The 20,270-nt window shown below is 49.4% G+C and overlaps 1 protein-coding gene across 2 annotated transcripts in view; it reads left to right on the top strand.

Moving 5' to 3' along the window:
- Positions 1-20,270, top strand: part of PTPRE (protein tyrosine phosphatase receptor type E) — a 112,374-nt gene that overhangs the window by 44,476 nt on the left and 47,628 nt on the right. Inside the window, exon 1 of one of the 2 annotated variants that reach the window (XM_071563825.1) lies at positions 16,362-17,061. The exons of the other annotated variant lie outside the window; for it this stretch is intronic. The gene's annotated coding sequence lies outside the window, so the exon portion shown is untranslated. Of the gene's footprint in view, positions 1-16,361; positions 17,062-20,270 lie in introns of those variants that run through there. 2 annotated transcript variants of the gene reach the window in all.

Raw genomic sequence — 20,270 nt, 5'->3', positions numbered from 1 at the left:
TTTTGAAACACATTCAAGAGTAAAATATCAGTTTATTCTGCAGAAAGCACGACAGCAAATGCATCCTGGTGCTGACAGGAAGGCAAATATTCCTTGGGATGTTTGTTTGTTTGTTTGTGGGGAGCAGGAGCAGTGACAGCAGCCCATGGGGAAATCGATGGTCGGATTTTCCACCAGCCACTGTCTCTGCCCAACTGCTGCTCCTGAGTGATGCTGCTTCTAATTAGCGTGTGTTTGCACACTGCTCTGTTAATTAGTGCTGTCACGGTGTGAGCAAAAGGGAGGGGAGGTTTGAGGGTGGGCAGGCCCTGGCACAGGTGCCCAGAGAAGCTGTGGCTGCCCCAGCCCTGGGAGTGTCCCAGGCCAGGCTGGACAGGGCTTGGAGCAGCCTGGGCTGGTGGGAGGTGTCCCTGCCCAGGGCAGGGGTGGGATTAGGTGATCTTTAAGATCCCTTCCAACCCAAACCCTTCTGGGATTGTGTGTTAGGAGTAGATGGGGCAAAAGGCCAATCCAGGGGTGGGGTGTGATGGCACCTGGGCTTGGCACCAACCAGGTGTTCCACCCCAACACCCTGTGGGGTGCAGGCAGGTTCCCTCCCTCAGTGTCTGAGGGGTGACCTCAGAGCAGTTCAGCTTCCACAGCAGGGGCAGGCACTGAGCTCTGCTCTGTGGGACCAGGGACAGCACCCAGGGAATGGCAGGAGCTGTGCCAGGGCAGGGACAGCACCCAGGGAATGGCTGGAGCTGTGCCAGGGCAGGGACAGCACCCAGGGCATGGCTGGAGCTGTGCCAGGGCAGGGACAGCACCCAGGGCATGGCTGGAGCTGTGCCAGAGCAGGGTCAGCACCCAGGGAATGGCTGGAGCTGTGCCAGGGCAGGGACAGCACCCAGGGAATGGCTGGAGCTGTGCCAGGGCAGGGACAGCACCCAGGGAATGGCTGGAGCTGTGCCAGGGCAGGGACAGCACCCAGGGAATGGCTGGAGCTGTGCCAGGGCAGGGACAGCACCCAGGGAATGGCTGGAGCTGTGCCAGGGCAGGGACAGCACCCAGGGAATGGCTGGAGCTGTGCCAGGGCAGGGACAGCACCCAGGGAATGGCTGGAGCTGTGCCAGGGCAGGGACAGTACCCAGGGAATGGCTGGAGCTGTGCCAGGGCAGGGACAGTACCCAGGGAATGGCTGGAGCTGTGCCAGGGCAGGGTCAGGTTAGATCTCAGGGAAAGGTCCTTCCCCCAGAGGGTGGTGGGCACTGCCCAGGCTCCCCAGGGCAGTGGGCACAGCCCCAAGGCTGCCAGAGCTCCAGGAGGGTTTGGATGATGCTCTGGGGCACAGGGTGTGACTCCTGGGGATGGTCCTGGGCAGGGCTGAGGGTTGGACTGGATGGTCCTTGTGGGTCCCTTCCAGCTCATCACATGATTGTTTTCTGATCTTCCTCACTTGTGGTTTGGGGAAGAAATCTCATCGTCCCTTGATTTATTTCTCATCCTTTTTTCCCACGTGCCAAATATATCCAGTTCCTCTTCCTTTCCTCTCAGTGTTGCTTCAGCCTTTCTTTATTGCTTTAATGTTTGAAATCTGCTGATGAAACCCTACATTGCCTTTCCCTGACTGAAGTCCAGCCTCTTCCTTGTCTCCTTCAAGGACAGAAGTTGAGAAGGGTCTCCAAGGACTTGGTTCCTGGATAAGCAGTGACAAACTGTGGCCTTTTGGCCTCACCTACTGATGCTTCTGTTCTTCTACTTGAGTTTAAAACTGGCTCTAAACCTCTGAATTTGGTGGGGTTTGGCCCTGATGAGTCCCAGAGGGGACAGGTCCCTGATTGCCCTGATTGTTGTGCAGGACTTTTCCCTTACTGGGTCTTCCTGACTGTCCTGAAGCACAGAATTCCAGCGGTATCCCAGACTCCTGCTGCCATCCAGGGCAAGTGTTTCCTTCTCCCAGTCTTGTTTACAAGTGCATTTTTCTCTTTTCTTTCACCCCAACTCATGTTTGAAGCAGGGAAGGCAGTGATTTACTGCCCAGAAAGAGGAATTGCAGCAAAGGAAGGAGGAAGTGTCATTAATTGCAGAAAACAAGCATTTCTGGCAGTTAATTGAGGTGTAAATGAGCTTGCTTTGCTCTCATTAATGGCAATGGCGCTGAATATGCCATTTGCTAATTGCAGTGAGGGCACACAGCTCTCCACAGCCAGACTGCTGGGGATATTTTTAGTTGTTCCTTTAGTCATCAGCTTCCACTTTTGTCTGTTCCAGACACTGGTGGGAAAACAGCAGCCCTTTTCTCCACCGGGGTCATGCTGTGCTGGGGAGCTCTTTTTTTTCTTTTTTTTTCTTTTTTTTCTTTTTTTTCTTTTTTTTCTTTTTTTTTCTTTTTTTTTCTTTTTTTTTCTTTTTTTTCTTTTTTTTTCTTTTTTTTTTCTTTTTTTTTTCTTTTTTTTTCTTTTTTTTTCTTTTTTTTTTCTTTTTTTTCTTTTTTTTCTTTTTTTTTCTTTTTTTTTCTTTTTTTTCTTTTTTTTTCTTTTTTTTTTCTTTTTTTTTCTTTTTTTTTCTTTTTTTTTCTTTTTTCTTTTTTTCTTTTTTTTCTTTTTTTTTCTTTTTTTTTCTTTTTTTTTCTTTTTTTTTCTTTTTTTTTCTTTTTTTTTCTTTTTTTTTCTTTTTTTCTTTTTTTCTTTTTTTCTTTTTTCTTTTTTTTTTCTTTTTTTCTTTTAAAAAAGCACCATTTTTATTGGTTATCTGGTATTATTTAGTCACAGAATCAGTTGGGTTGGAAGAGGCCTCTGAGATCATCAGGTCCAACCCTTGGTCCAACCCCACTTTGATACCAGCCCATGGCGCTCAGTGCCACGTCCAGTCTCATCTTAAATAATACATTGCTAAGTATTATTTGGTGTAATCATCCTAATAATATTATTGGAGTATCTTTATTGAATCTGTGGGGTTATTTAATATTTATTATTACAAAATGACCCAGCTTTCCCCATCTGCACCAGCTCCACTCGAGCATATGTTTGATGAAACCCTCCTGCTCCAAACCAGCTGGCTCTGGCTGTTCAGGGGCTGGAGCAGCTCCAAGAGCTTTGTGGGCACACTCAGGGCTGGAATTCTTGTCCCAGTGCTGAGCATTCCTTTAAGGATTTGTTCTGGAGCAGGTGGGTCCAAGGGATGTGTTGCTGCCCAGGGAGCTGCACACCCAAACCAGTTCATTGGGTTCAAATGGAATCAGGGAATTGTTGAGGTTGGACAAGACCTCCAGGCTCATCAAGTCACTGCCCTTGGGCCTCATGACTTCAGGGGGGTCAGATGATTTCCCATGATTACGAAAGGAAGAGAACAAAACAAACCTTTCAGCTTGCTGGGGACTTTCTTTTTTGTTTGGTTTTTTTAATTATTTTTTTTTCTTTTAAATTCATAAGCCTGTCTTGGCACACAGTTGTTTTCACTTTGGCAGCAGGAAGTGTCAAGTTAACACTCTGATTTATTAATATAAGGGTTTTTTTTTAATTGAAAAGGACTCTGGGATGTGAACTTGTCTGTGTTGTATTTTCATGCTGGGCTTCACAGTCTGAAAGTGGATAATTTGTAAATATGGGTGGAAATCCTGAGATCAGCTCAGTTGGTTCAAACTTGGTTGTAATAATGCCAAGGTCATGGGTTCAATCCCCTACATGGGCCATTGACTTAAGAGTTGGACTTCATGATCCTTGGGGGTCCCTTCCAACCCAGAATGGTCTGGGATTCTGTATAAATGTCCATGGACCATCCCCAGGCCATGGAGCTGATGCTGGGCTGGCCTCTCCCCTTTTCCCAGACTAAAGCACTGCAGGTGATGGGATGTTGTGCCTTTGTCTGCCCAAAGTGATGAGTTGAAGCCCTTTGTTCTGTTTTACACCTCTCAGCAAAGGAGTGCCCTGAAGCTTTAATTTATTTAAAGGAGGAATCTTGTTACTTTGGGAGTGCTGAGAGTGAGTCTGAGTGAATAATGTGAATAATGGGGAAAAAATGCCTCTCTGGTTCCAGTGCAGCAGGAACTGTGCTGGAATAAATGCAGAACGTTCTCAGGTAGAGGTTTAAGGGTGTCCAAGGTGTGCAGAACAACAGGAATGTGTCAAACCTTGTGTTTGTGGTGGGAAACAGGAGGAGAAGGAGTGATGGATTTGGGGTAAATTCCACCTCTTCAGAGGTTCAGGAAAATGGTCCTGTTTGGAGTCTACGTGAGGCTGGTGGAGAGGAACCTGCAGTTCAGGAGGAGGGGGCAGAGGTTTCTGCTTGGTGGCATTTCCTTGGGGTTCCTGAAGGACCAGGTGGTTGTAGCTGGGTGGTCCTGCCCTGGGCTGGTGATCACAGTGGGGTTGGATCAAGACATGTTGGATTCTCTGTCCCTGGAGGTGTTTAAGAGAACACTCAGTGCCACATCCAGTCCCTTCTCCAGCCTTGTTGCTCTTCTCTGGCCCCACTCTTGTGGAAATGTTTGGCCTTCAAATGTGGCTCTGTGTGTGCAGATCCTCGTGGTGGCTTCAGGACTTTGCTCACTTTGAATAAACCAGAGGGTTTTCAATGATATTTAAAACCTGCAACGTGGTTTGTGGTGCTTCTGCATTTGAGATGGAAGTGAAACCCATGGGGAGGTGGGTGGTGAGGACCTGCAAGCTCTCTGGTTGTCCCTCAGCCAGTTCCTTTGGTGTCCTTCCCATCTCTTGGATGGAACAGCAAGTGCTGGGGGATGGCACTTGCACAAAGATGAATTTAATGTTGCCTTTTATACAAAACCCAATAGAACTTATGGATATTTATAGCACTCCCAGAATTGTGACTGCAGCAGGGAGAGTTTAGTTTCTAAGTATAGTGGTGGTATTTAATTTATATTCCTCTCCTCTTCTTTGGGGCGAGGAAAGTTCACCCATCCATATATAAACATATATAGATAAATATTTATATATATTCTACCCATAAAAAGCTATACATATGTAGTTTTATGTTTCTCTGAGGATCATAAATATCCATGTATAGTTTGGGTTTGCTGTTGATGCTCATGGTGGCTCTTTCTTGTTAAGACAGTGAAGCATTTCAGGTCATTTGCCACAATTTTGGCCTTTTTGGATGTATAAATTTGGGGAAATGAATAAGTAACTGAAGCTCTTGTCTGATTACCCCAGACAGTGTCAGCCTGGTGAAGGTTGTGTAGTTCTCTCACCTGGGCTCACAGTTATCCCCCAGGTGGGGGTTGGTCTCTTCTCCCAGGCACTCAGCAATAGGACAAGGGGGCACGATGGGCTCAAGCTCTGCCAGGGGAAATTGAAGTTGGAGAGCAGAAAGAAATTCTTTGCAGAGAGAGTGCTCAGGCATTGGAATGGGCTGCCCAGAGAGGGGGTGGATTCCCCATCCCTGGAGGTTTTCAGCTGAGCTTGGCCGTGGCACTGAGTGCCATGATCTGGTAAAGGGACTGGAGCTGGACCAAGGGTTGGACTTGATGATCTCAGAGGTCTTTCTAACCCAGTCCATTCTGTGATTCTATGGTGGGGAATGTGCTGCTGTCAACCTTTCTGCAGGTGTTAACCAAGGGTTAAATTGAATTCTCATATAGATTGATACTCCTTAGTCTCAGGTTATACCTGTGCTCAGTGGGACCTGAAGATTAAGTTCATGCCTAAGGCAGGAAGCACCAGATTCAATAAGATGAAAGTTAAAGAATTATTTACATATTCTATATATTAAATCCATTCAGCAGCAAAATTTGTGTTGATGCCAGTGAAAAGAGAGGTTTGTCCTGTTGTCTGATCCTGATGTGTAACAAATACACCAGGACTGATCCCAAGGCCCCCATAAGGGATATTGAGGGGCTGGAGTGAGTCCAGAGAAGAGCAATGAGGCTGGAGAAGGGACTGGATGTGGCACTGAGTGTCCTCTTAAACACCTCCAGGGACAGAGAATCCAACATGTCTTGATCCAACCCTACTGTGATCACCAGCCCTGGGCTGGTGATCACTGTGGGGTTGAATCAAGGGTTGGACTTGGTGATCTCAGAGGTCTCTTCCAACCCAAGTGAGAAGAGCAACGAGGCTGGAGAAGGGATTGGAGCACAAGTGCTGTGGGGAGAGGCTGAGGGAGCTGGGGGTGTTCAGCCTGGAGAAGAGGAGGCTCAGAGGTGACCTCAGCACTGTCTGGAACTGCCTGAAGGGAAGTTGTGGCCAGGTGGGGGTTGGTCTCTTTTCCCAGGCACTCAGCAATAGGACAAGGGGGCACGATGGGCTCAAGCTCTGCCAGGGGAAATTGAAGTTGGAGAGCAGAAAAAACTTCTTTGCAGAGAGAGTGCTCAGGGATTGGAATGGGCTGCCCAGAGAGGGGGTGGATTCCCCATCCCTGGAGGTTTTTCAGCTGAGCTTGGCCATGGCACTGAGTGCCATGATCTGGTAAAGGGACTGGAGTTGGCCCAAGGGTTGGACTCGATGATCTTGGAGGTCTTTTCCAACCCAATCCATTCTGTCATTCTGTGATCATCTGCCCTTGCTGAAGCTGGGGATGGTGGGTCTCCACAGCTGTGAGGTCCTGGTGCCTCATCAGAGCTCACAGACACAACTTTTATGGCATAAATTCCCTTAGTCCTTCATTTTTTGGGCTGATTTATGGCATAAATGTGTTGCTTTGAGCAGCAGTGAGTAACATGGGTTATGATATTCCACCTGCAGAAGAGAAGGTTGTGTGGAAACTCCACCCCTGGGAGTGTCCAAGGCCAGGCTGGACAGGGCTTGGAGCAACCTGGGCTGGTGGGAGGTGCCCCTGCCCATGGCAGAGGGTGGACCAAGATGATCTTTAAGGTCTTTTCCAATCCAAACCATTTATGATTCTGTTTCCCTTAAGGCTTTCAGATCTCCAGGTTGACCAGCGAATGTTTTCCTGTATTGAAGGTTGTTGTTTGGGTGGCATTGAAGGAAGAAAAATCCTGCTGTGATTACTTAGCAAAGCCTCAGAACTAAAGAAATAATGAGCTCTTGGCTGCCTGCTCTGGTGATAGATGTTCTCCTGAGGCACAGCAGCTCCTCCACTGCAGACATCCCTCTCTTTTGGGAGAGCAGCACAGTTTGGGGAAGAGGAGGAGAAGTCATTGACCCAAATACATGTTTATCTGAGCCCTCTGCCATCAAAGGGAGCTTTTCAGCCCTCTGAGTCAGGAGGGAGTTTGGAGACCTTGAAGGTCACAGGAGCTCATAAACTGGCATGGATTTTTCTTGCTCTGCTTTGTGTTTATTACTCAGTTTATCATTGGTTGTGTCATTTGGTTATTTATTATGTGGTTATTTGTGTATTGAAATGTGAACTTGGTGTGAAGATATAGAGCAGATCTAAAGTGCACTGAACATCCTATTTTTGCTCATTTTTAATTAACATTCCAGTGATTTTCAGGCTGTAACACTTCAAATTTCCTTCACACTCAGAAGCCCCATGTCCAGAACCACCTTCCTTCACTCATGCAATGCCATCAATAATTTTTATATGCCATGAACAGTGTCTTGGCTTTTTGTTTCCTGCTGTTCTCACACTTGTAAGTGGCACCTCTGATGTGCTCAACTGGCTGCAAAGATACTCTCTGGTGTGTATTTTAGTTTTCTTCCACTTGAACTGGCTCCCTGGCAGTGCCTGCTCTTTGCTCTCAGCTCCCCCCTGACCTGCCTGGCCCCAGAGACCCCTGAGGCTGCTGGTGGTGCTTTGGAGAAGAATTCCTGCTCAGGGTGGACATAAAAGGGGCAGCAGAGCAGCCATGGGTGTGTTTGCCAAGGCCTTGTTTCTTCTGCAGAGTTCCAACACCCCAAAATGAGGATTTTTCCTGGGGGTTCTGGCATGTCCTGCTCCCTCCCTGAGCTGAGGAATCACTGGATGGGCAGGGCTTGGCTGTGGGATGGTGTCAGCAAAGCATTTGGGGGGGTGGAATCAAAGGAAAGAATGATTTCAGCAAGTTCTGCCTGGGAAGAGTTTCCCAGATACCAAGGGTGAGGAGGGACATATCTTGGAGGCAGGATTACTGTTTTGTTGGTTTTATTTGTTTTGTTTTGTTTGTTTTTTTAAGAGTGAAGTGAGTGGAAAGGAGCAGAGGAGTGGGTAAGGCAGCACCTTTGCCTGTCCTGTTTGGAGAAGAGCTGTACATTCTATATTTGGCCAGAGAAGTTTAGTTATGTCACTAATAGAAGGAAAAATAGCATTTTTAAGGCAAACTTTAAGTAGACTTGGATAAGAGCCCATGATCATAAAATCATAGAATGGATTGGGTTGGAAAAGACCTTCAAGATCATCAAGTCCAACCCTTGGTCCAACTCCAGTCCCTTTACCAGATCATGGCACTCAGTGCCACGGCCAAGCTCAGCTGAAAAACCTCCAGGGATGGGGAATCCACCCCCTCTCTGGGCAGCCCATTCCAATCCCTGAGCACTCTCTCTGCAAAGAATTTCTTTCTCATCTCCAACTTCAATTTCCCCTGGCAGAGCTTGAGCCCATCGTGCCCCCTTGTCCTATTGCTGAGTGCCTGGGAGAAGAGACCAACCCCCACCTGGCCAGAACTTCCCTTCAGGCAGTTCCAGACAGTGCTGAGGTCACCTCTGAGCCTCCTCTTCTCCAGGCTGAACACCCCCAGCTCCCTCAGCCTCTCCCCACAGCACTTGTGCTCCAGTCCCTTCTCCAGCCTCGTTGCTCTTCTCAGTTGGGTTGGAAGAGACCTCTGAGATCATCAAGTCCAACCCTTGATCCAACCCTACTGAGATCACCAGCCCAGGGCACTCTGTGCCCTGGGATGGTGATCACAGTGGGGTTGGATCAAGACATGATGGATTCTCTGTCCCTGGAGGTGTTTCAGAGGACACTCAGAGCCACATCCAGTCCCTTCTCCAGCCTCGTTGCTCTTCTCTGGCCCCGCTCCAGCCCCTCAATCTCTTGCCTCAACTGAGGGGCCCAGAACTGAACACAACACTCAAGGTGTGGCCTCCCCAAGGCAGAGTCCAGGGGAAGGGTCACTGCCCTGGGCCTGCTGGCCACGCTACTTTGGATCCAGGCCAGGATCCCATTGGCCTTCTTGGCCACCTGGGCACACTGGTGGCTCCTGTTGAGCTTCCTGTCCCTCAGTCCCCCCAGGTCACTCTGCCTGGCTGCTCTCCAGCCACTCTGTGCCCAGCCTGGAGCGCTGCAGGGCTTGGGGTGGCCAAAGGGCAGGACCTGCACTTGACCTTGTTGAACTCCATCCCATTACAATCAGCCCATCTCTCCAGTCTCTCCAGATCCCTCTGCAGAGCCCTCCTGCCTTCCAGCAGGTTGACACTCCCTCCCAGCTTGGTGTCATCAGCAAATTTGCTGCTGATGGACTCAATCCCCTCATCTAAACCATCACTAAAGATGTTAAACAGGACTGGACCCAACACAGACCCCTGGGGACACCACTGGTGACCAGCTGGATGCAGCTCCATTCACCTGCACTCTCTGGGTCCTCCAGCCAGCTCCTGACCCAGCAGAGGGTACTCCTGTCCAAGCCATGGGCTACCAGCTTTTCCAGGAGTATATTATGGGAGACAGTGTCAAAGGCCTTGCTGAAGTCCAGACAGACACATCCACAGCCTTCCCCTCATCCACCAGGTGGGTCACACGATCTTGTGCTTTAGTACAGGCAGAGCTTCCAGCAGTCCCAGCCCTGATCTGTGCAGATGTAACAACTGCAGCACACTGTGGGGTTTTTCCTACTCTGCTTTGTTTCTGATTAATTACTAATTGATTAAGTTCCTGCAGATCTGAGCCCAGGGCTGTTCTCATTGACAGTTGGGATGCTCAGATGGTGTTACTGGGTTTCCAGATTGGAAAAAAGCCCCACAAAACAACAGTTGAATCATGTTCCAGTAATGAAATTTTTGTTTTCATTCAGAAATAAAAATGAGAAGCCATCCAGCATTAGACACAGGTGAGGGAGGGAGAGTTCTGTGAGTGCTTCTTGTTGCTTCAGCCTTTCTCTGCTTCAAGTGAGCAGCATTGGGGCAATTTAATTAGAGAAGACAAAGGAGTTTTCTGTATATTTGGAATTACTGCTGAGAATGAAAATATTTTTTTCTGAGTAACAGAGTTTAAGTTTTCCAGTCTTCACTTCAGATTCTCAGTGTCCAGATGCTCCTGCTGAGCAGGGACATCATTACACCCCTGGATTTTCTGCATGGAATCCTGGAATTTTTTGGGTTGGGAGGCACCTCAAAGCCCACCCAGTGCCACCTCTGCCCTGGGCAGGGACACCTCCCACCAGCCCAGGGTGCTCCAAGCCCTGTCCAACCTGGCCTGGGACACTCCCAGGGATGGGGCAGCCACAGCTTCTCTGGGCACCTGTACCAGGGCCTGCCCACCCTCCCAGCCAGGAATTCCTTCCCAATATCCAATATAAACCAGCACATGGAATCCTGGAATGGTTTGGGTTGGGAGGGACCTCAAAGCCCACCCAGTGCCACCCCTGCCATGGGCAGGGACACCTCCCACCAGCCCAGGCTGCTCCAAGCCCTGTCCAACCTGGCCTGGGACACTCCCAGGGCTGGGGCAGCCACAGCTTCTCTGGGCACCTGTGCCAGGGCCTGCCCACTCTTTGAGTAAAGAATTTCTTCCCCAAATGCCACCTAACTCTGCCTTCTGTGAGTTTCAAGCCACTGTCTCAGGGCAGCCAGAGGTGGGAGCTGTGGAGAGGAGCCCACCCTTCCATCAGTGATTTGAAGGGATGACAAATCACCTCTGACAGCCCATCAGGGGCCAGGCTTGGCAATAGGAGTGTCACTGCCTCAAGGCACTACCATGAATCCAGCAGTTTGGAGGCTGTAAAAGTGACTCTGGTGATGGATGGGAGGCAGGTCAGACCCATGGAGAGGACACTTTGGTGGGGTGGCTCTCCATGACTGATGCAGCTCTGTGGCTGTTTTCACTGCAGCCATCAGGGACCATCATCTTTTTTGGTAGATTTTGCCCCAGCTCTCTGTATCTTTGATTTCAGAATCATTTATCTGGCCTGGTGTTCACTCTCAGGTACTTTTCAGGTGAGAGTGAGCATCATTTTGCAACTTGCAGCTCAATTTTTAAGCTTAACTGTGCCAGGAGTGATGTGGAGTAAAACTTGGGAATCCCTTTATCCTTTTTTCTAAGCTTGAGATAAAACTATTTTTGCAGCTGATTGTCTTTATTGTGCAACTTATAGAAGGAGTGTTTATATCTTTTAGTAAGGTCCAGAGAAAAGATCTGTAACAGGGCAGGGTGTTTGTGACCCCCAAATGTGCCCTATTCTTTATTTCCTTAGTGCCTCACCCCCTCCCAGCTCCCTATTTCTTGGCCCTGTTGCAGGGAGATGTTGCTGGGAGGGTGCAAAGCTGAGCTTTTCTATGCCTGTGAGTTCATTGCAGAGGATTTGAAAGCATATTAAATAACACAATAAAACATTTAGCAAGTTCAATTCCAGTGCCCTGGAATACCTTGTAATCCATGGGATCAGCTCAGTTGGTTAAAAGTTGGTTGTAATAACACCAAGGTCATGGGTTCAATCCCCTGGGTGGGCCATTGACTTAAGAGTTGGACTCAGTGATCCTGGTGGGTCCCTCCCAACTCAGGATAGTCTGGGATTCTGTGAAATCCTGCCTGGTTTTTGTGCTCTGCAGCCCCTTTGCCTGTTCTGCACCTCCTTTCACTGTCTCAGCTACTGGCTGGGTTGTGCTTGGGAGTTTGATCATTAAATTGGTCACATTTCAGAAAAAAACGTTTCCCTTCCTCCTGCCCTGTTTTTTTTTCACCCCATCAGTCGGCAGTGAGATGTGTGGGTGTGTTGGCATAAGTAGGAACAAGGTGGGGATGGAGGACAAAAGGGGAGAGAAGGTGTGGAGCCTCCTGCTGTCACAGGCTTTGTGTTGCAGAGCAGCTGATGCAGCTCCTGTGGCACTGCCTTGGAGCTGAACCTGGGTGTGCTGGGAGGAGGAGGAGGATGCACTGAAACACGGAACAGTTGGGGTTGGAAGGGAGCTTTGAAGTCATCGAGTCCAACCCCCCACAGTGAGCAGGGACATGGACTCAGAATAACTGAGATTGGAAAAGACCTTTAAGGTCATCAAGTTGATCTTCCACCAGCCCAGGTCTCTCCAAGCCCTGTCCAACTTGGCCATGGACACTTCCAGGGATGGGACAGCCACAGCTTCTCTGCCCAACCTGTGCCAGGGCCTGCCCACCCTCCCAGCCAGGAATTCTTTGAGATTAATTTTGTGTCTTTGAAAAACGAATCTTTGTCTTTTGAGGTGATATTTTAGAATTACTGAAGGGATAAATGTCTTCCTTTCAGTCTTGGCAGCTCCGTGCCCAGTGGCCGTGCTGGAGGAGGGTGGCAGCCACCTGCAGATGTGGGGCAGAGGTGGTGAGAAGGATTAGAGGTGCCATCACTGCTCCTCCAGTCCCACAGCTGCTCCAAACCTGCCCTGCTGCACGTGGGAAGCAGCTTTAGCTCAAACCCATGGCCTTGTTCTACTCAAAGCACACGTGAGACACGTGAACTGCAGGGTGGGGATTCCATGGAGGATGCTGGGCAGGGTCACCTGAAGCAGCTCCATGGTGGGACTGGATCTCCTGACCCATCTGAGCTGGCAGAACCTTTGCTATTAACTTGAGTCTCCATTTCAGTCTTCATCCTTTAATAAACACTCATGTCATTAAATTCTGCCAAGTGATGGAGTCGACCCTGAAAAATGTGTCCAACACTTGGTTTCTTTCCTTCTCCTCCCAGGGAACAGCTGGTTTGCAGGTGTGCTCTGGAGGTTGTTTCTGGGGCTTTGGGGTTCTGGGCCACCCAACTCCAAGGTCAAGTGTGGAGGGAGCTCAGGTCATGGTGGAGTTAAAGGAGCAGGAGGGAGCTGGTACCTCCCATGTGTTAGTGCCAAGCTTAGGGCTGGCCCTGAGAGCAGTGGCAGAGCTGGTACCTCCCATGTGTTATGGCTCAAAGCTGGCCCTGAGGGCAGTGCCAGAGCTGGTACCTCCCATGTGTTAGTGCCAAGCTTAGGGCTATCCCTGAGAGCAGTGGCAGAGCTGGTACCTGCCCATGTGTTATGGCTCAAAGCTGGCCCTGAGGGCAGTGCCAGAGCTGGTACCTGCCCATGTGTTATGGCTCAAAGCTGGCCCTGAGGGCAGTGCCAGAGCTGGTACCTGCCTCTTCTCCCAGGCACTCAGCAATAGGACAAGGGGGCACGATGGGCTCAAGCTCTGCCAGGGGAAATTGAAGTTGGAGATCAGAAAAAACTTCTTTGCAGAGGGAGTGCTCAGGGATTGGAATGGGCTGCCCAGAGAGGGGGTGGATTCCCCATCCCTGGAGGTTTTTCAGGTGAGCTTGGCCGTGGCACTGAGTGCCATGATCTGGTAAAGGGACTGGAGTTGGACTTGATGATCCTGGAGGTCTTTTCCCACCCTATCCATTCTATGATTGTCTGTGCTATGGCTTCAAGCTGGCCCTGAGAGCAGTGGCAGAGCTGGAACCTGCCCATGTGTTAGTGCCAAGCTTAGGGCTGGCCCTGAGAGCAGTGCCAGAGCTCTCCAGGCACAGTTAAATCCAAGTTTAATTGGGAGTATGAGTGTTCCCTTCCCTGAAGGGTCAATGTTGGAGTTTGGAGCTCTGCAGGGCAGAGCTGTGCCAGCCTTTGGGGGCATCTTTGAGGTTTCCACCCTACTGTGAAAGCCTGAAGGTCTCACCCTGTGCCTTCCTTCCTGTGTTGCACCTCCCGAGATGTTACAAGTGAATTCTCACATCCAGAGGTCGTGTGTTCTCCTTTTCTGTCCTGTCTCACTCTCCAGACAGGGCACAAACTTCTGCTTTGGGTTTTTTCCTCTTCCTCCCCTTCTCTCCTGCAGAGTGAAACACTTTGCTGACCAAACACAAGCACTGCATGTGTGGCCATGGTGCAGCATTGAACTTCTCTGTGTATTTTCCATTGTATGTAATTAGGTTTTGTGTTCAGAAAGCAGTTTTAAATATTCAGCCACATCTATTACAAGGGAACATCTGTATGATGATACATTTTCTGCAGCTGAGGAGCAGAAGGGCCTCTGGGAGGGAACCAAAGGCAACTTCTCAAGTTAATTGTGCAATTTTATTGGTGTTTCACTCCACTGCTCGAGGGTTTCTTGTGCAAGTCAATCACAAACTGCCTAATTTATCCTCGAGTCCTGCTTGAAAGGCAGCACAGATTGATCTGCTGACAATGCACAGGGAAAGGTGACCCTAATTTGTGACTTCAGTCACAGCCCTGTTGGGAGAGATCTGTGAAAATGTAAATGCAGATTTTTGGGTTGGCCTGAAAGGTTCTCCATCCAATTAAACGTAATTAATTTGGGATATGGGTAGTTGTTCAGTATTACAAAAGATATTAATGAGGTGTTAAAATCAGTCTAAGTGTTTTTCCTGAAATGTTTGTTCCTCTAAGATTTTATGAGGAAGTCCTGGGACTTTTTGTTGACTAATGCTGGGTTATTTGATCAGTCCTTTGATTAGTCTGATAAATCTCTTTTCCTTCTCCATGTTTCTGTGTTAATGAACTCACTCCTTTGCTGAGCTCACAGGTAAAATAGTAAATAATAGTAAATAATCCAAATCAGAACCTTCCTGCAGAGACCTTTATTTCTCCAAAATGAGCCCAGGAAGGACAGACAGTGAATATTTATGCAGCAAGAGACACATTTGGGGGTGAAATAGGAGCATAAAAAGGCTGTGGTGTAGACCTGAGAGCAGACAGCATATAAAAATAATAATAATATAATAAAAGAATCCAGTGGCTTTTCCTTCCTTTTCCCCATAGAGAGAGCACTCTGTGCCTTGATCTCAGCTCAGGCCTTCATGGCACGATCCTCCCGTTGGGTGTCGGGTGTGTGAGCACCCCCAGGGTGGCCATGGCAGGGGTCACAGCTGCCACCTCCAGCCCTGGGGTCACAGCCACTTCCTCTGCCTGCTCTGATGGCCCTGGGGATGGTGGCAGTGGCAATGGTGGCACTTCCTGCTGACTCAGCGCCTGCATCCTGCCCATCACCCTGAGGCTGAGCACACCCAGCACCCCTCACTCCCACCCTTGAACTCCGTGTCTGGGTGTGGTTTCTGCTCTGCTGAGCATCTGCCTTGGGACTTGAAAGTGTCTTTGAGGAGTTCATAGAATGGATTGGGTTGGAAAAGACCTCTGAGATCATCAAGTCCAACCCTTGATCCAACCCCACTGTGATCACCAGCCCAGGGCACGGAGTGCCCTGGGCTGGTGATCACAGTGGGGTTGGATCAAGACATGGTGGATTCTCTCATGGTGATCACAGTAGGGTTGGATCAAGACATGGTGGATTCTCTCATGGTGATCACAGTAGGGTTGGATCAAGACATGGTGGATTCTCTCATGGTGGATTCTCTCATGGTGATCACAGTAGGGTTGGATCAAGACATGGTTGATTCTCACTCAGTGCCACATCCACAGAATCACAGAATGGATTGGGTTGGAAAGACCTCTGAGATCATCAAGTCCAACCCTTGGGCCAACTCCAGTCCCTTTACCAGATCATGGCACTCAGTGCCACGGCCAAGCTCAGTTGAAAAACCTCCAGGGATGGGGAATCCACCCCCTCTCTGGGCAGCCCATTCCAATGCCTGAGCACTCTCTCTGCAAAGAATTTTTTCTGCTCTCCAACTTCAATTTCCCCTGGCAGAGCTTGAGCCCATCGTGCCCCCTTGTCCTATTGCTGAGTGCCTGGGAGAAGAGACCAACCCCCACCTGGCCAGAACTTCCCTTCAGGCAGTTCCAGACAGTGCTGAGGTCACCTCTGAGCCTCCTCTTCTCCAGGCTGATGGAGAGCCTCTCCTCTGATGGAGAGTCCAAGTGGTTCAGGGTCGGGAAGGGACTGCCAGGGCACACCGAGGTTGGCAGTGAGATTCCAGGTGATTTATAAACCTCCTGTGCTGAACATGAGCTGAGACCTTTCCTCCCACACTCTTTGAGTGTCTTGGCTCCTCTTGGTGTGCTCCCAAGGCTGGGATTGGTCAGACAATGCTCCAGTGCTGCTGGGGGTTATGGTGCTGATCAGCTTTGCTATGGATAAAGCTGCACGGCTCTGATCTGAGATGTTCCTCTGGTTCCTGATAGCACTGCTGTGGTTGGGAACCTTCTCTTAGCTGTCCCATCCCTTCAGCAGTGGGTGCAGGAGGTGACACTTGCTCTCCCAAGGTTGTTTTGCTGCTGCCTGAGAGCAGGGCTGAGTTTCATGAGCTGCGTTGCAGAAACCGCAACCGGGAGCGACAGCGAGGAGGAAATGGTGAAAGAGGCTTCAAAAAAGGGAGGGAGTCCAAGCCCAACTGCACAGCAGAAGGCAAAAAAAAAAAGGCAACAAACTGCAAATAGTTTGTTCTCCCTGTGAAATGTCCCACGACAGAGATTCACAGCAGGGTTTTGATTATGGGATGAACCTACAGAAATATTGTGATTTAAATACTGCAGGGAACTGATTCAGCTCTTCCTGTAGCTCGAGGAATATCCTGGAGCTCAAGAAACACTTTTGCAGCAGATTTTATGCCTTGCATGGAAGCATTTGGTGGAGAATCGTGTTTGGAGTCATGTGATGTGTGAGATGGAGCGTGGACAGTGGGCAAGGTGAGCTTGGAGGGCTGGTGACGCTCTGCTGGTGGGGTGGTGGCCTCCAGCTCCAGGATTTGCTCTTCAGCTTCCCAATTTCTGCCTGTTCTGCTCTGGCTGAAGCTGTTGTGAGGTGGGCTTTGGGCTCAGCCCTGGAATTTCAGGCCCAGATTGGCAGTGCCTGAGGGGCTCTGTCCCCAGAGCTGCAGTTTTGTTGGCTGGGACATCACAGTCAAGACGTGAAGTAAATCATCTCTCTGTGACTCAAAAGGGAAGACTCAACTTCTCGTGAATTTTCTGGTTTCTGAAAAGACTTCTGGTTTTGTGGAGTCAATGTTGTTCTGCTCCTTCACTGCTGGACCTTCAATGGGTGACTGAGCGTGGTGGGGCTTGTGTGTCCCTGAGGGAGATGCTCCTTCAGCTGCTCTGTGTGTGAATGCTGAAGGTAGGTGGAGGGACAGGTGGAGGGACAGGTGGGAGGGTGGTGGATGAGCTCTCCTCACCAGCAGAGGAGGATGGAGATGGCTCCTGCCCTGCTGGGATGAGCAGGGAATGGGCAACCCAACCTGCCAGTGCCATGTGGCAAGGTAGGTGTGGGGATGAGGACTTGGGCTGTGACAAGGGGAGGACATTCAGATGAAGGTGGGTGTGAAGTCAGTGTGAAATTCCCATCTGAGACCAGGCTGGAGTCACCTCTGGGTTTGGGTTGTGAGGGCAGGAGATGTTGTGTGAGCAAAGGGCATTGTGTGGGTCCACTTTGAGAATCACAGAATCATTAAGGTTGGAAAAGACCTCCAAGATCATTAAGTCCAACCTTTGACCTGCCACCACCTTGTCAACTGGGCCAGAGCACTGAGGGCCATATCCAGTTGATCTTGGAGACAAAGAGGAGCTGGAGGCTTCACAGCTTAACTCAATTTCCAGAAAATTCCTGAAACTGTTGAATATCAGTGCTGGAAACTGCTGGAAAGGTGTGCAAGGAGTGACAGGTCCTGTCCTGCCAGACACTTCCCTATGACAGTGGAACATGCCCTGTGGATTTCAGCAGGACCTCAGGGTGTGGAATTGGCTGTGCTGGGTTGATGTTGAGACTCAGTGATCTCAGAGGGCTTTTCCAACCTGGATGGGTCTGTGTTGTGGGATCTGCTCTGTCTCAGGGATGATGCTTTCTCAGGAGCATGTTGGGAAAAGATGGATGGGATGGAACTGCAGCTTTCAGAGCAGCTGTTAATTGGGCAAATGAGCCCCTGAAGGGTGCAGGGGTGGCCTTCACAGCAGCCTCTAGGGATTTATGGATTATATATTTATTTATATATTTATATATTTATGGATATATGGATTATATATTTATTTATATATATATAGATTATATTTAATATATAATATGTAGTTTGTGTCTGTTCAGCTGCATGGGAAGTGACCTGTTGGGAGAGGCTGGAAGAGCTGCTGCTGTTCCTGAGGTTGCAGGAGAGGGAGTTGGAGGGACAGGTCCTGTCTTCAAACGTGGGAAGCTGAACTGGGAATAATTTGGAATGCATTTTTCTGGATGCTGGGGAGAAGGAGCAGTGGGCTGACTGTAAAATAACTTCAAAAAATGAAAAATTAAGGCAAAGGTGAAGGACTGGAACGTGGAGCTGTGGGATGCAGAAGAACTGGAGATTTGGGTGGACATTCCTAACTAACATGTCAGGAATGGGGGAGGTCCATCCTGAGGGGTGGGAATGGCCTTGGGGACTTGTCAAGGACCTTATTGCCAAAAAGAGCCTTTTTTCCTGGTCATATTATTGAGCATTTTACAGCTCTACTGGCTGTATTTGGAATTAATCCTCCTGCAGCTGTTAAGCACCTAAATAAAACATGACTCATTAAATTAATTACACAGAAATCATGGGACTGCACACTTCACTTTAGGTAGGAGTTATTTTATCTCCTTCCTTAATGATTAAAGCCTCAGCTCATGACACAACACCTATGAATCTTAAATATATATATATATGATATGGGGATTTTTAAAAAATTAATATAGATATTTGGGGTTGGGGTTTTTTAAATTTTTTTTTTTTTGATTTTTTTTTTGTAGGCAATGGATATTTTTCCCAAATTAAGGCTGCAGAGTTCATTACATTCCTGGTTTTAAAATCATGGAAGCCAATGCTGTTTAATTCACTTTATTCCATTGCATATCTTCCAAACTGCTTTAAATCAGGTCCTGGGGAGCTTTAATGCCAAAGAATACAAAGAAATAGTAGAAAAGAGGTCAGTGTCCCACTCAGTGCTGCTTCCTCCTGGTGCTCATGGGGTAAGTTGGGGTGAGAGGGACCTTTTTGGTTCATCTAGTCCTGGGTGCATTTGTGGAATTCTATTGATTGAAAAATTGCCCTTTCATTTTTAGGGTGCTGAGTCCTGCCCTTTGGCCACCCCAACCCCTGCAGCGCTCCAGGCTGGGCACAGAGTGGCTGGAGAGCAGCCAGGCAGAGGGACCTGGGGGGACTGAGGGACAGGAAGCTCAACAGGAGCCACCAGTGTGCCCAGGTGGCCAAGAAGGCCAAGGGGATCCTGGCCTGGATCCAAACTAGCGTGGCCAGCAGGCCCAGGGCAGTGACCCTTCCTCTGGACTCTGCCTTGGGGAGGCCACACCTTGAGTGTTGTGTTCAGTTCTGGGCCCCTCAGCTGAGGAAAGAGATTGAGGGGCTGGAGCGGGGCCAGAGAAGAGCAACGAGGCTGGAGAAGGGACTGGATGTGGCTCTGAGTGTCCTCTGAAACACCTCCAGGGACAGAGAATCCAACATGTCTTGATCCAACCCCACTGTGATCACCAGCCCAGGGCACTCTGTGCACTCTGTGCCCTGGGCTGGTGATCACAGTGGGGTTGGATCAAGGGTTGGACTTGGTGATCTCAGAGGTCTCTTCCAACCCAAGTGAGAAGAGCAACGAGGCTGGAGAAGGGACTGGAGCACAAGTGCTGTGGGGAGAGGCTGAGGGAGCTGGGGGTGTTTAGCCTGGAGAAGAGGAGGCTCAGAGGTGACCTCAGCACTGTCTGGAAGTGCCTGAAGGGAAGTTCTGGCCAGGTGGGGGTTGGTCTCTTCTCCCAGGCACTCAGCAATAGGACAAGGGGGCACGATGGGCTCAAGCTCTGCCAGGGGAAATTGAAGTTGGAGAGCAGAAAGAAATTCTTTGCAGAGAGAGTGCTCAGGGATTGGAATGGGCTGCCCAGAGAGGGGGTGGATTCCCCATCCCTGGAGGTTTTTCAGCTGAGCTTGGCCATGGCACTGAGTGCCATGATCTGGTAAAGGGACTGGAGTTGGACCAAGGGTTGGACTTGATGATCTTGGAGGGCTTTTCCAACCTAATCCATTCTGTGATTCTGTGATTGTCACCTGGTGAGGGTGGAGTGTCCCCCAGTGGCATCCCCAGTGCCAGTTAATCCCTGTCAGTGCAGACAGGGCTTAATCTGCTGCTGGCAACCTGTGATTTATCTCCCAGGAGATGCCAGCCTTGCCCATGGGCATGGATTTGAACCCGTGTTTGCCCCCTAGGCTGGGCTTGGAGATTTGCTGAGACAGCCCCAGCTCTGCTGGGCCAGGAGAATTCAAAAATCAGCATCACAACAGTGGCAGTTCTTGTCTGTGCTCAGGGAGGATCTTTGAACAGCAG

This window comes from Pithys albifrons, chromosome 9, assembly GCF_047495875.1.
Source record: "Pithys albifrons albifrons isolate INPA30051 chromosome 9, PitAlb_v1, whole genome shotgun sequence".
NCBI classification, from domain to species: domain Eukaryota; kingdom Metazoa; phylum Chordata; class Aves; order Passeriformes; family Thamnophilidae; genus Pithys; species Pithys albifrons.
Note: the sequence above shows the minus strand (reverse complement) of the source record. Positions and strands in the feature narration are given on the sequence as shown.